Here is a 16,628-nt window from a genome sequence, read left to right on the forward strand (position 1 = left end):
ATTAGCAGCAACAGTAAAGTTTCTAACTTTATCCACTTTATATTGTATTAAACATAGTACCTCAAGTCATCTTTTAAATATCAGAACATTATTTTTGCAAGCTTTTTTTGGTATCATCAAGGAAAAAATATCTGTAACACAATATTGATGTTATCTTTAATATTAAGGATCAGACATCTCATATACAAGTACCCCATCAATATATACACCTACTATGTACCCACACAAATTAAAAAGAAAAAGAAAATAATATCAAGCATCAATAAATATATAGATAGGCCAATTCTGAAATATTGAACATTTAGCAATAAAATACATTTTAATGACTTAGTAATTAAATTATTTTTTAGTTGTCAACTTTGGAAACAATGTCATGGGAATTTAACAACTTGCAATTCTTTAATAATATATCTTGTGACAATGGGTTTCTTAAGAATCTATACTTCGATTTGATTAATTTCAGACCTTTAGTAGAGAAAATTTTTTAATTCCTGGAACAAATGTATTTTCCTTTTTCTAAGGGACAAAATACATATAAATACACACTTTGACAGGTAAAATGGAACCATAGCATCTTTCTATCAAATGAATTCTATCAGCATCTAAAAGTTATAAAAGTTCAGCCTCAAATAGGAACATGTAATCAAACCATATTTGGAGTTTTGTGATTAATAAATTATAAAATTTGATGAAAAGCACAATGTTGTCTATAAGGTATGTCAATAATTTCAATTAGAACTTCCAGTGGAGAAAAGTAACAGCTATAATTTCTTAATTAAGACAAATAACATTAACAGAACCTGTGGCAGCTCTACAAATATTGTTTTATTTTATTGACTAAAATGCCTGCATTTTAGGGAACAAACATTATGAGACTCTCCAGTAGTAATACACTTTTAAAATACTTCAATGTCTCAATATTTTTAAATATTCTAAAACTGTACAGCTGTCCAATCTTTCTATCTCTGACAGAGAACCTGCAGATGCACCAAAGACTGAACAGATGGTATGTGGGAGGAGTTTGAATATTGACAGGCTTCACAGAATAAAAAAGCATTTTTATGAGTCCACTACAAATTAGCTGAAAGGGCAATTAATTTTCATTTATCTCAAATTCTATGTAAATACAGTGCATTTCTATTTAATGTCATTTTTTCAGAGGTCCTCCCAAAACAAATTGGGAAAATGCAACATAGAGGTTCATACCTACATCAAAGTCTGAGCATTAAGTTACAACAACTTCTCTATCCAAAACTAGCCTTTTGAATATGTTCACCATTTCATTATGCTACATTGAAAGACTATACATTTTCTTCTCATTTTGTGATTGTCTGCCAAACTCCTTTAATTCCCAACTGCATACCAAGTTGTCTTTCTCAAGAATAACTAAAAAAGAAAACAATGTATTAGAGAAGGTGACGTTTTCATATAAATAACGAGAGCAAGTTGTTATGTTTTCACCACAGCTGAAATCATGAGTCATGTGTCTGGAAGCATGCAAAATGTTATGACTTTGATTTTGTATGGCTAACTTTATAGAGTCTATAATATAGACTCCTGGGGCATATCTGAATCACCTGAAGATGTCTTATGATACAAGTTCCTGAACCCCACTCTCAGGGATTCTATTTAATTAAGGCTAGGATTGAGCTGGGTAATCTGAATGTTTAAGATCCACATTTTGAGAAACACTAAGATGATATTCATAAAACACTTAACACTACTTCTCACCACACAACTCATATTGTGGCCTACTCATCAATATTGGCTTAAATGAAGCCTTCTCTATGAAGCTGCTTGAGAATCTCATTCCCCAGGCATAAAGCTGGGATCTCTAGTTTTGTGATAGTACAGAATGAGGGGCTAAAGGAAAAAATGGTGAGAGGGTGGGACTTAGGTGTTCATGAGTACACAGAGGAGAGTTGGATATTGGGATGGGATAACTTGGATACATCTGAAGCATCTTATTCTGAAATTTTGTACCTGAGATTGTGCAATGAATTTAAGTTTGTAACAAGAGTTGAAATCAGAATTAACAAGTAGCAACAATAATTTTTCCTCTGATTCATTAAAGCAATAAAAGTTAACCGCATAGTTTTTATGCATAGAGGAAAAAATTAGCAGCCATTTTATAAGAGTGTATGAAGGAAACAAAATGGCTACCCTTTAGACCAATTGTCAGTATGCAGTGAGAAAGGAGGAGATATCATTAAGTGAGGTGACCTAGAAAGAATGCACATAGATAGTGAGTAGGCAACTCTAACTAAAAAATTTTCACCTTTGAACTATAAAGGATTAATATAATGGATGAAGTTGGGAATAGAGAGAATGTGTAAGAGAGGTGGGAGTTTGGAATTGATGAGGCATGAGTAGAGTGGAGGCCTACAAAAGTAAAGTCATTAAGTGATAGAAATGGGATTCAAACATACATCTATATTATTCCAAACAGCAGAGTATCAACATTTATATCACTGTTCTTACAGTTAGTGGAAATAAGAGTCAGTACATTTAAAAGTACAGTTTCTCAAGCACCACTCGTAGAAGTTCTTATTTAATAGGTTTGATGTGGGGCCTGAGAGTCAACATTTTAATAATCACACCAGGTGATTAGGTTGCAGGTGGCCCCGAGGATTGTTTTTCAGAAACACTAATATAGTTATTCCTTACTTCTTAAATATTGTATCTGCTATCTTGTTACCAACCATGGAATTTATAATTATAGACATCCCACTTAAAACATATATAATATGCTGTACTTCCACTGGTTCTTTCTGCTAAAGGAGGCTATTAATATACTTGAAAAGTATCTGTCTTTGAAAAAGTAAACATCTTGTTTGTACTTCAAAGAATGACAGTAATAAAATGAGGAGTTCAGACGTTTAGAAAAAGATACACAAAATAGAAGGGATTCCACCTTGGCAAAGAGTTAAAGCTGAAAAATTGATTGAGGAATGTGAGTTGCCTAAACTGCTGCAAGTCTCAGTGACACCCATAGGATCAAAGTAAAGTGATGAAGAAAAATCTACCAAGCCAACAGAAAATAGAAAGCAAGGGTTGCTATCCTAATTTCAGACAAAATGGACTTTGAACTAACAATTATTTTTTAAAATTACAAAGGATGGCATTACATAACGACAAAGGGTTCCATTCAACAAGAGAACATTTCTAAATATATATGCATCTAACACACAAGCCCTCAGATTCATAAAATAAGTTCATAGAGACATATGAAGAGATTTAGATAACCACACAATAAAAGTGGGAGACTTCAACACTCCACTGACAGTACTAGACAGAACATTGAGGCAGACATATAAAAAAGATATTCTGGATCTGAACTTAACATTTGACCAAATGAAACTAAGAGACATCTACAGAACTGTCAGCCCAAAAGGAACAAAATATACATTCTTCTCATCTGCACATGGCACATACTCTAAAATTGAACACATAATTGACCATAAAACAATTCTCAGCAAATGCAAAAAAAGAAAACAACAACAACAAAAAAATAAAAATCCCAAATTTATACCAACCACACTCAGATGGAACAGCACAAAAAACTAGAAATAATACTGAGAAAATTTGTAGCATGAGATAGAGAGAAATCCCTCCTCTATGTTTTTGAACAGTTTCAGTGGGATTTGTATCAGTTTTTCTTTCTGCATCTGATAAAATTTGGCTGTGAGCCTGTCTGGTCCTTGTCTTCTTGTTGTTTTGGAGCAAATTTTTATTACTGATTCAACCTCAGTACTCATTAATGGTCTGTTCAGGATTTCTATTTCTTCCTAGTTCAATATTGGACAGTTGTATGTTTCCAGGAATTTATAAATCCCCTCTAGGTCTTTTAGTTTGTTAGCATAGAAATGCTCGCTGTAATTTCTGATGGTCTCTATTTCTGTGGTATCAGTTGTAATATCTCTTTTTTTTCTGATTGTGCTTGCTAGAATCCTCTCTCTTTTTCTTGGTTATTTTAGCTAGCCATTTTTTAATTTTGCTAAAGTTTTTTAAAGAAAACAAATTTCAGTTCATCGATCCTTTGTATTGCATTTTGGTCTCAATTTCATTTTGTACTGCTCTGATCTTTGTCACTTCTTTTCTTCTGCTAGCTTTGGTTTGGTTTGTTCTTTTTTTTCCCTAGTTCCTTGAGGTGTAATATTAGGTTGTCAATTTGTGATCTATCTTTTTGATATAAACATTTAATGCTATAAGTTTCTCTCTTAACTTTGCTTTGGCTACATTCCAGAGGTTTTGGTATGTTGTGTCTTTGTTTTCATTTGTTTCAATAAATTTTTAAATTGATTCCTTAATTTTATCACAGACTCAAAGTTAATTCAGAAGCAGGTTGTTTAATTTCCAAATCTTTTCATAGTTTTGAGATTTTCTCTTGAAATTTATTTCTACTTTTATTCCATTGCAATCTGACAAAATACTTGATATACTTTCGGCTTTTAAAAATTTAGTAAGACTTGTTTTGTGGTCTAACATTGGCCTGTTTTAGTGTACGTTCTGTAAGTATCTTTTAGGTCCACTTGGTTTAAAATCCCATTTATATCCAAAGTTTCTTTTTTGATTTTCTGCCTCAGTGGTCTTTTAGTGCTGTCAGTGGGGTGCTGAAGTCTCCCACTACTATTCTACTGCTGTTTATCTCTTTTTATTGGTCCAGTAGTATTTGTTTCATTAATCTGTTTGCCAGTGTTGGGTGCATCTATATTTAGGATTGTTATATCTTCTCGTTGAATTGAACCCCTTATCATTATGTACTAATTTTCTTTTCTTTTCTTTTACATTGTTGATTTTAAGACTGTTTTACCTGATATAAGTGTAACTACCCCTGCTTGCTTTTGGTTTTTGTTTGTGTGGAATAGTTTGTTGCACCCCTTTACCTTGAGTCTGTAAATGTCTTTATTTGTTAGGTGGGTTTCTTGAAAGCAGCATTTGATTGGATCTTATTTTTAATCCATTCAGTCAATCTATATCTTTTAAGTGGAGCGTTCGGTCAATTTATATTCTTAATTAATATTGATGTATGAGATTTTGTTCCTGTCATAACGTTAATTGTTAACTATTTTCTTTGCAGTCTCAATTGTGTTATTGCATTACAAGAACTGTGAGTTTTATACTTTCATGTGTTTTATGATGGCAAGTATTGCCCTTTAGTTTCCATGTTTAGAACTCCTTTAAGCATGTCTTGTACTGGTGATGAATTTCTTTAACATTTACTTGTCTGAGAAAGATGTTATTTCTCCTTTATTTATGAAGCTTAGTTGAGCAGGATACAAACTAAACTTGGCTGACTGTTATTTTCTTTAAGAAGACCGAAAACAGAACCCCAATATCTTTGTGCTTATAAGGTTTCTGCTGAGAAGTCTGCTGCTACTCTGATAGTATTTCTATTAGTTTATTAGATGCTTCTCTCTCATTACTTTTAGAATTTTTCCTTCATCTGTCTTTGGTTAGTCTGATGACTGTATGACTCAGTGAAGTTAGTCTTGCACTGTATCTCCCAAGAGTTCTTTGAGCTTCTCTTATTGTATATCTAAACCTCTAGCATGACCAGGGAAGTTTTCCTCAATTATTCCCTCAAATAGATTTCTGAAACTTTTGACTTTTCTTTTCTTCTCCCTCAGGAATACCTTGGAATCATAGATTTCAGCACCTTCCATAATCTCATATTTCTTGAAAGCTTGGTTCATTTTACAAGAACTTCTCTTTATTTTTGGCTGGATGAATTAATTAGGAACACCTGTCTTCAAGTTCTTTCTTCAGCTTGCTCCAGTCTGTTGTTAAGCCTTTTACCTGTATTTTATAATTCCTTCAATAAATTATTTTCCAGAAGTTGTGTCTGGGATTTTATTAAATTGTGGTGTTTTTTGTGAATTTTTCATTCATTCATATCCTGAATTGATTTTCGGTTTTTATGTCAGTTTTCAACTTGCCTTTGGACCTCATTGAGCTTCCTTACAATTCATATTTTCAATTCTATATCTGACACTTCAGAATTTTCATTTTGATTATGACTCATTGCTAGAGACCTAGTTTAATCCTTTGGGGATGTCATTATATCTTGTTTTTTTTTTTCATACTGTCAGAATTATTATGCTCGTTCCTTCTCATTTGGAGAAACTGTCACTTCTTATTTCTTATTTATTTATTTTTGAGACAGATCTGGCTCTGTCACCCAGCCTGGAATGCAGTGGTGTGATCTCAGCTCACTGCAGCCTCCACCTCCCACGTTCAAGTAATTCTTCTGCCTCCATCTCCCAAGTAGCTGGGACTACAGGTGTGCACCACCACGCTCCGCTTATTTTTATATTTGTACTAGGGACGAGGTTTCATGATGTTGGCCAGGCTGGTCTCAAACTCCTGATCTCAAATGATCGGCCCACCTCAGCCTCCCAAATGCTGGGATTACAGGTGTAAGCCACCGTGCCTGGCCACTTCTTATTTTTGAATTTACTTTTGTTTGGGTGTGACTTTTTTTCTACTTTGTGGATGTGACTGTAATGTATGTTGAGTAGGGTTGTTTGCTTTTGATTCTGGGTGTTTTCAGGGGGACAAAGCTCTGTCTAAATTCCTTGGTTGTAGATAGCCTTAGTGTTGTGTTTCTTCTTTCAAATATTGATTACAGTAGTGGTGTACTGGGTGTTTGAGTGTGTCCAAGCCTCCTGCAGAGATATGAAGTCAGAGGTCCTACGTGCTATATACTTAAATCAGCAGATTTTGTATTGGATTGTGCTGTTTGACCTCCAGGCTAGTAGGTGACACTTGAAGGTAAGAGCCTTCTGGCAGAAGCAGATGGGTATTTGCTTGATCTTTGAGACCGTATGTGGCTGAAGCAATGTGAGTGATTTAGTGATGTGGAGACATAAGAGTTGAGATTCTCTGTGCAGGGCAGACTCCCACAACAATTGCACACTTAGTGTGGCACTTACTAATGCACAAAGGAGAATGAGCAATCCTGCATGAGATCTCCACCCAAATGACTTTGAGGTAGAATCACTTTCTTTAGCCCAGAGCATGCAACTTCACGGATAGCTTTTTTTTCTGCTGCAGGAACACTGCCACTCTATGTAAAGAAGAGAAGGGGTTTTACCTTTTGTACAAGAGTATACCACTAGTGGGGGCATGAACACCCAAAGTAGATCTGGGATGGACATCCATAGGCAAACCTATGCCATGCTTCCATGGGAGCAGCCATGGCTGTGTTCATAGCAGTCAGTAGTTTGAAGGAGATTTCTCCCTCTCAACTACTGTGCCCAAGTACTGATGCTGCTTGGATGCTGAGGAAGAACCACACTGCTTCCCCATGGAAGCATCCACCTGTGTCTCTGATGGATGGTGCACAGTCAACTACAGCCCACAAGCAGGGAGCTATTTGGCCCAGGAGAGCATGCATTCTGATTTTCCTTGTTCCCAGGCATACTCCCTCATTGCACTGCACTCTCCCTTTCCCAAGGAGCAGCATACCCTGAGCGCCAAATGACTGGGAATCCTGCAGCTTCTTTGGTCTAGCCAGCTCTATGTGGCTGCAGCAATCTGAGTGATTTAGTGATGTGTAGACATAAGAGTTGAGATTATCTGTGCAGGACAGACTCCCACAACAAGTGCACACTGAGTATTGCACTTACTACTGCATCTCAGGTCTCAAAGGAGAATGAGCAACCCTGCATGAACTGGCAGCACAGTGCAGTGATCTCAGAAAATTCCCAAATTGCCGCCCACACCAATACTTGGGTTCATGATGGGAAAGGAGCTCTCTCCAACAGTTCAGAAATTGGTAGTCTGCTGCAGGAATGAGAAGAAGCAAAAACAGCCCTATCTACCCTTTCCTGGAACCCCAAGTCCTCAAGGCTTGATCTCTGCCAAACTTTTGCTTCCTTCTTTTTTTGGTGTCCTAGCTTCTTCCTGTGAGTTCTTTGATAGGCTCTGGCACTCTCCACCTATATTTGAGTTATGATTATTCATCTATAACTTTGGTTCTTCTTTCTGAGGAAACTGGCATCCAACATCTCTAATCAGCCATCTTGAAGAGCCTTAAGGTTTTTGATGTAGATTTAAATGACTACCTTAACAATCCATCACCATAGACATGCAAACAAACTCACATTCAGTTGATAGTTACTCTATAGAAACCACAGAGACACTGAAATAATTGGTATAAGTGATAAAAGAAAGACATTATGACGAGTATAAATAAAATTGTTGTATAAAGCAGTATTAAGAGCATAAAAAGCTGAAAGAGCAAAATAATTTCAGTAAAACTTTACTGAGTAGATCTTGTGTGTGAGTCTGTTTTAATGCTGCTATAAAGATACTAACCAAGACTGGGTAATTTACAAAGGAAATGTGTTTAATTGACTCACAGTTCCATATGGCTGGGGAGGCCTAGGAAACTTACAATCATGCTGGAAGGCAAAGGGGAAACACCTTCTTCACAAGGCAAGAGGAGAGAGAGTATGTGAAGGAAGAACTGTCAAACACTATAACACCATCAAATTTTGTGAGAACTCACTCACTATCACAAGAACAGCATGGGGGAAATGGCCCCCATGATCCAATCACCTCACTCTGTTACATGTGAGGATTACAGGTCCCTCTCTTGATATGTGGGGATTACAATTTGAGCTGAGATTTGGGTGGGGACATGAGCCAAATGATATAATCTTGAATGCACTTGTTGGAAGTGGAAAGTATTCAAGCAAGGCTGAAAAATTACCTGTCAGAAATGACTTTTAAAATTCTCCTTGGGGTTATCAGCCTGATCTATATGACTTTACATATTTATTTATTTGTTTACTTTTTTATTGTGGTAGAATATGTGTAACATCAATTTTAGGATTTTTACAATTATTAAATATGCAGTTTGGTAGCATTGAGTATATTAACATTGTTGTGCTACAATTATCATCCACCACAGGAGCTTATTTCATCTTCCACAACTGAAATTCAGTACCCTTTAAACAATAACTCCCCATACACCCACCTTTTACTCCAACCTCTGGAATCTACTATTCTACTTTGGCTCTATGAATTTAACTATTCTATGTACCTCATATAAGTGGGGTTATATAGTATTTATCTTTTTGTGACCGACTTATTTCACTTAGCGTAATTTCTTCAAAGTTCTTCCACATTGTAGCATGTATCAGGATTTTCTTCTTTTATAAGACTGAATAATATTCCATTGTATTGTCTTTTGTTTTCGTGTGTTTGTATGTTTAACTTTTATTTTAAGTTTGGGGCTACATGCAGTCATGTTACATAGGTAAACATGTGTCCTGGAGGTTTGTTGTACAGATATCTCATCACTTAGATATTAAGCCTCATACTTATTAGTTATCTTTTCTGATCTTCTCCCTCCTTCCACCCTCCAACTTCCGGTAGACTCCTGTGCCTGTTGTTTCCCTCCATGTGTCCATGTGTTCTCATTATTTAGCTCCCACTTATAAATGAGAATGTGCAGAATTTTGTTTTCTGTTCTTTCATTAGTTTGATAGGAATAATGGCTTCCAACTCCATCCATGTTCCTGCAATGGACATAATTTCATTCTTTTTATGGCTGCATAGTATTCCATGGTGTATATGTACATATTTACTTTATCCAGTCTACCATTGATGGGCATTTAGATTGATTCCATGTCTCTGCTAATGTGAATAATACTGCAATGAATAATACTGCATGCATGTGTCTTCCTAATAGCATGATTTATATTCTCTGGGTACATACCTAGTAATGATAGTGCTGAGTCAAATGATATTTCTGTCTTTAGGTCTTCAAGGAATCACCACACTGTCCTTCACAATGATTGAACCAATGTACTTTCCCAGCAACAGTGTATAAGCATCCCTTTTTCTTGACAACCTCACCAGCGTGTTATTTTTGACTTTTTAACAATAGCCATTCTTACTAGTGTGGAATGGTATCTCATTGTGGTTTTGATTTGCATTTCTCTAATAATCAATGATGTTGAGATTTCTGTCATATGATTGTTGGCTGCATGTATGTGGAAAAGTGTCTGTTCATGTCCTTTGCCCACTTTTTAATGTTCTTTTTCTTGTAGGTTTGTTTAAATCTACAAGATTGTAGATACTGCATATTAAACCTTTGTCAGATGCATAGTTTCAAATATTTTTTCGCATTCTGTATATTGTCTGTTTATTCTGTTGATAGGTTTTTTTGTGTTTTTTTGTTTGGTTGGTTTTTCTGTGCAGAAGCTCTTCAGTTTAATTATATTCCATTTGTTAATTTTTGCTTTTGTTTGGAATTCATTTTGGCATCTTCATCATGAAATATTTTTCTGTTTCTGTGTCCCAATTGATATTGCCTAGGTTTTCTTTTAGGGTTCTTATAGCTTTGGGTTTTACATTGAAGTGTTTGATCCATCATGTGTTGATATTTGGATATGGTATAAGAAAGGGGTCCAGTTTCATTCTTTTGCATATGGTTAGCCAGTTATCCTAGCACCATTTACTGGATGGTGAGTCCTTTCCGCACTGTCTGTTTTTGTCAACTTTGTCAAAGGTCAGATGATTGTAGGTGTGTAGCTTTATTTCTATGTTCTTTTGTCTGTTCTATCATCTATATGTCTGTTTTGTACCAGTACGATGCTGTCGTGGTTACTATAGCCCTGTAGCATAGTTTGAAGCCAGATAGCATGATGCCTGTAGCTTTGTTCTTTCTGCTTAAGATTGCCTTGGCTACTCAGGCTCCTTTTTGTTTCCATACAAATTTTAAAGTAGTATTTTTTTTTTAGTTATGTGAAGAATGTCATTGATATTTTGCTAGAAATAACATTGAGTATATAAATTGCTTTGAGTAGTATGGCCAATTTTACAATGTTAATTCTTCCTATCCATTAGCATGGAATGTTTTTTCATTTGTTTGTGTCATCTCTCAGTTCTTTGAGCAGTGTTTTATAGTTATTATTGGAGAAATTGTTCACCTCTCTGGTTAGCCATGTTTTTAAGTATTTTATTCATTTTGTGGTGATTGTAAATGAGATTGTGTTTCTGATTTGTGTTTCGATTTGGCTGTTGTTTGTTTATAGGAATGCTAATGCTTTTTGTACATTTATTTTGTATCCTAGGACTTTGCTCAAGTTGTTTATCAGCTTAAGGGGCATTTGAGCGGAGATTGTGGGGCTTTCTAGATATAGAATCCTGTCATTCCCAAACAGGGATGTTTGCCATTTTTATTTTGATGACTTTTACTTTTTTCTCTTGCCTGATTTCTCTGGCCAGGACTTCCAATACTATGTTGAACAGAAGTGGTGAGAGAGGACTTCCAATATTATGTTGAACAGAAGTGGCACTAGTCTTGTGCCAGTTTTAAAAAGGAATATTTTCTACTTTTGCCCATTTATTATAATGTTGGCTGTGGGTTTGTCATAGATCGCTGTTATTATTTTGAGACATGTTCCTTTAATACCTCATTTATTGAGCGTTTTTAACATGAAGCATTGTTAAATTTTATCAAAAGGCTTTTTTGCACCTATTGAGATAATCATTTGGTTTTTGTCTTTGGTTGTATTTATGTGATAAATCACATTTATTAGTTTGCATATGTTGAAACAAACTTGCATCTTGGGGACAATGCCTACTTGATTGTGGTGAATAAGCTTTTTGACGTGCTGCTGGATTTTCTTTGCCAGTATCTTGTTGAGGACTTTTGCATGGATATTCATCAGGATATTGGTCTGAAGTTTTCTTTTCTTGTTGTGTCTCTGCCACGTTTTGCTATCAGGATGATGCTGGCTTCACAGAATAGCTAAGGATGAATCCTTTCTCCTCAATTTTTTTTGAATACTTTTAGTAGAATGGTACCAGTTTATTACCTTTTTAAAATCCATTAATCTGTCCTCCACCACCGATTCCTTTTACCTTTTGACTACTGTGAATAATTTTGCTATTATTTATTCTACTTGAGCTTCTTGGATTTGCATGTTCATGTTTTGCTTCTAATTATAGTTTTTGCCCATTATTTTTTAAAATAATTTCACTTTTTATTTATGTATTTTCTTTCTGGAACTTTCATAATAATTATAATGATCTTCTTGATGTTTCCTATGCCCGTTTGGCTCTGTTTGCATTTATTTATTTATTTATTACTTTTGCTTCTCAAACTCAATAATTTCAAGTGACCTGTCTTCATGTTTGCTTTTCTTACTGTCTGTTTGAGTATACTATTGAATCCTCTAGTAAACTTTTTATTTTGGTGTTTGCATTTTTCGATTACCAAATTGTTTTTTGTTGTTCTTTTATATACTTCCTATCTCTTGATATTCTCATTTTGTTCATATGTTGCTTTTCTTATTTCCTTTGTTTGTCCATGTTTTTCTTAGCATTCTGAGCATATTTAACACAGTTGACTTAAAGCATTTGTCTAAGTGTAAAACTTTTGTTTTCAGGCTTGGGTTTTTGAAATTATTTTGTTAATTCAAATGGACATATTTTTCTGTTTCTTTGTATGCTTTGTCACCTTTTATTGAAAACTGTGCATTTGAAAAAACAGTCTGCTATTCCAGTCTTTGTAGATTGACCCAGAGCAGGTGAAAGCCATCACTAATCAATCCAATCTTAAGGCTTAAGGTGTTTGTAGATCTTTTTCTCTGGGAGTCTCTGTGTGTATTTTCCATTTCACCCATTTGTATCATTGGTTTTCAATGTATTACTTTTCACAAGAATCTCACCCTTGCTTTTTCTCAGACTAGTAGCTGTTTGGTTCTATTTCTTCCTCAATAATCTCTTGCTTCAGGCATATGCAACTCTATAGTTCCCATGAAATTTTTACAAGCCATGCCTGCTGCTTTCCAAGACTTTCTTAGCCTGAGATTCGACTTAATTTTGGTCAAATAAATTTTGAGTTAACTGATAGAGATACCAAACCCGCTGACAGCCTATAGACAGTTTAGAAACTTGCAAATTCAGTTTCTCTGCTCCCTTGTTTGTAGACAACTTGGGATAGGACCATCGCTTCTTTTAATCCACATCTCATCATGCTGAAGATATGGTAGGTCAAGGATGAGTTAAAAAGCCACAATATTTTCTACCATTTTGAATGTGAAATTTTTTAAATCAAGGGTTCATTTGGTTGTTCTAGATCTTTAACTGATTTTCAGAGCTTCTATAAAGTTATTTTATCCAACCTCCTGTTGTCTAATATTTCCCTGGGGAAATGAGGGCCTGGAGATTTCTAGTTTACCAATTTGCTGTTGTTACTTTCTTCCTAGCTGACTTTCAAATTATTTCCACATCTAAAATTCTATGATTTAATAAGTACAACCACATCAATATTAAATTACCAAAATATTAATGAGATCCAATCTTATGAAATTCATTCTCTGATCACATAAAACTTTTAGATAACCAAATATTTCCCAGGAGATGCCTGCTTAGCCATACTTTACTTTAAAGCAGCCTGTGCCTTGTGTATCCAAGAATTTTGGAAGGCTCTAGTGATATAAAAACAAAGTACCTGTATATTAGTAGACCACCTCTTTTTTGAAGAAAAGGAGTCATTAATTTGTCCATCTCTTCCAATCGTGTCACTCCTTTACTTTAAGTCTTTTTATGGACTTCTATTTTCTTCAGTCTATTCTCAACACAACAACCAGAATGAACTTTATAAAGAAAGTCAAATAAGATCACTCCTTTGTTGAATGACCTCTAATGGTTCTCATCACACTCAGAGCTAAAGATTATTAAAGGGCCTATAAGACTCTACAGGATCTGCTCCCTCATCTGATTTAATCTTCCCGTTACGTTCCTTAGCTCACTCTATTAAAGCCACACTACACTCTTTGATTTCCTCAAAGTGGCGTACACATTTTGCCTGGAACTCACTTCTCTCAAATATCCTTGTGGCAGATACACCTTTAAGTAAACACAAATAAGTCACACTCTTGTATAATCCCCATCTTTTGTGTGCAGGTGGAACCTATGACTTGCCTCTAACCAAAAGAGTATGGTAGAGATTGTGGGATGTCACTTTTTGGTTACATTATGCTATATTTAAAAAGTGAAGGAATTGTGCAGATTGAATTCTCTAATCAGGTGACTTCAGGTTCATAAAAAGGATTACTGTGGGTGAGTGATTTAATCTCTTTTTTAAAAAGAGAGGCTAGAGGTCAGAGACTCAAAGAAGCAGACACTATCATTCTTGCTTGGCTTGAAGAAGTAAGCCATCATACCACAGCTACAATGTAATTCATTCTACCAACAATTCCATGAGATTGAAAGAAAACCTAATCCTCAAAGGTGACTGCAAGCCCCAGGGAACACCTGGATTACAGCTTTGGGAGACTCTGAGCAAAGAACCTAGTTAGGCCATACCCAGACTTCTGACCCACAGAAACTGTGAGATAATGTGAATTGTTTAAAATTCCTAAATTTCTGATAATTTTTTACACAGCAATGAATAATATATTCCTCATGGCTATCTCCCGTGTCTTCCTCCAGTCTTTGCTTAAATCTCACCTTTTCACCTTTTCATCATGGCCTTCTCTGACCAATCTATTTAAAATTGCAACCCCTTCAAAACAAATTCCCCATTGGCAATCTTTGCTTTATTTTTCTCCACAGGACTTATCACCACTAGACACATTATATATTTTATTTATTTATTTTTGTTTATTTTCAGTCTCTCATTATTATAATGCAAGCTCCACAAGAACAGACATCTTATATCTCCAACATTTGGAAGAATGACTAACATATAAATGCTCCATTAATATTTCTAAAATGAATGAAGGAATTAATTTCTATGACACTTTACAGAATCCTCAATATGTCATCCAATATCGTGTGTGGTTTTGGATCCATCACTCTTCCAGTCTTCCCTTGTTCAATTTATCCCTTTACCCTTTTTTCTCAAGCTTTGTCAACCTTTGTTTATTTCTTTAATGCATCATGATTTGGGCTGTTGCATTTATCTTTCCCTGTATTTTTCTAGTTAATTCACCTTGAATGTTGTTTATCAGGGAGACATTCCTTGAGCTCTCGGAGTAGGTTTGGTCTCTCTGTTATATATCCTGATAGTCATATACATTGTTTATACCTTTCATCTCAATTGTAAATACTTTTGTAATCACCTGTACAATGGGTATTCTACATCCATGCCCCAATATTATAGGTTTCCTTAAGAAAGAGACACTATCTGTCTTGTCCAATTCTGTATTCCCAGTACATAGGACAGTGCCTGTTACTGTGAATGAATGAATAAAGCTGTTTTAATGACCAATTTGCAAAATATAATGGTACTCGTATTCACTTTTCTCTAATCTGCTTCCTAAGCATTTTTAAGAAAAATTTCAAAAGACTTTTAAATTATTTATTCAATAAAATATTTATTTATTTATTTATTTATTTATTCACTTATTTATGCTTTTCAGTCAGAAAGACTACTTTTCACTGGATATTGCCTTCCTCACATTTTAAAGTTTATTTTCAATATTTTCTGAAAAGAGCAAAAGCAAGTAATGCTTTATTTTTAAAAATGGTTACATAGTACTTTTCTTCCACTATGTGGTAGTTTGCAGTATATGAAAAAGCTATCCACGATAGTCTATGGGACAGAGCATCTGGTGATGACTCAATATTAAAAGATCAGAAGTCAAAAAGTCATGAGAAAAATATTTAATTCCTCAGAGTGAAATAAATGAAAAGTTGTCTGGAATAATAATGTTACAATTATTATTTAATACATCTATTTTTTCTAGTAGAAACTGGTTCTAGACATTAGATATAAAGTGTGTGTGTGTGTGTATAAATTTATAAAGAATCAATGAATGTGTTTGTAGGAAACTTTCAAGTATAGACTATATTACAACGTTTTAGAATGATATGTATCTGATAGATAAAGTAGATAAATTTGAGTATATTTCACTTTATTTAGCAGCTAATGGTTTCTTTTTCTGGAATTATGAATCACCATTGTCATCATCATCATTATCAATCTGCATAAGAATGGTAGTGGCCGTTATTCTCCAGGTATCATTACAAGACTTTCCTTTAGAGGATTATTGGCTTGTGGTATCAATGTTGCTAGTGATTCTTAAGCTTCTTCCTTTAGCCAAATTCTGTGAATATTAGTTTTATGAAAGAAGTACTACATCTACAATATTTCAAGTCTAGTGAAGAAATAGAAAGTAGTAAATTCACAATATATTTTCAATTGCAAACTAAATTCTAAATTCATCATTTGCACCTAGGTCTAATTTACACTTCTTGTTTGTCATATTGATTTATTTTCTGTTTTTCTTTTTTAGACTATTAAGGGCTAAGCACATATTTAATTAAAAGTTCTAGGCCTAAGCTATTTATTTGCTTAACCACCATTCCACCACCATCAAAATCACCATTACTTATTACTACTTCTACTATTCTTCCTGCTATATTTACTTCTCTTCTATCTGTCTTTTCTTTCCTCTATCTTTTTCTCTTCCTCCCCTCCCTTCTCATCCTCCAAATGGATTCATTAAGATTATTAGGTGCTAAGAATTGTGCTAAGTGCATTAAATACATTTTTTAAAATTTAATTCCTATTATGACTTTATGATTGTCTATATTTAACAGATATAAATGAACTTCTGACAATTCCCATTCAACAGATGTGGAAATCTGGATCT

The sequence above is a fragment of the Aotus nancymaae genome, unplaced genomic scaffold (assembly GCF_030222135.1).
Source record: "Aotus nancymaae isolate 86718 unplaced genomic scaffold, 86718_ANA_hifiasm-v0.15.2.pri h1tg000004l, whole genome shotgun sequence".
Taxonomy (NCBI): domain Eukaryota; kingdom Metazoa; phylum Chordata; class Mammalia; order Primates; family Aotidae; genus Aotus; species Aotus nancymaae.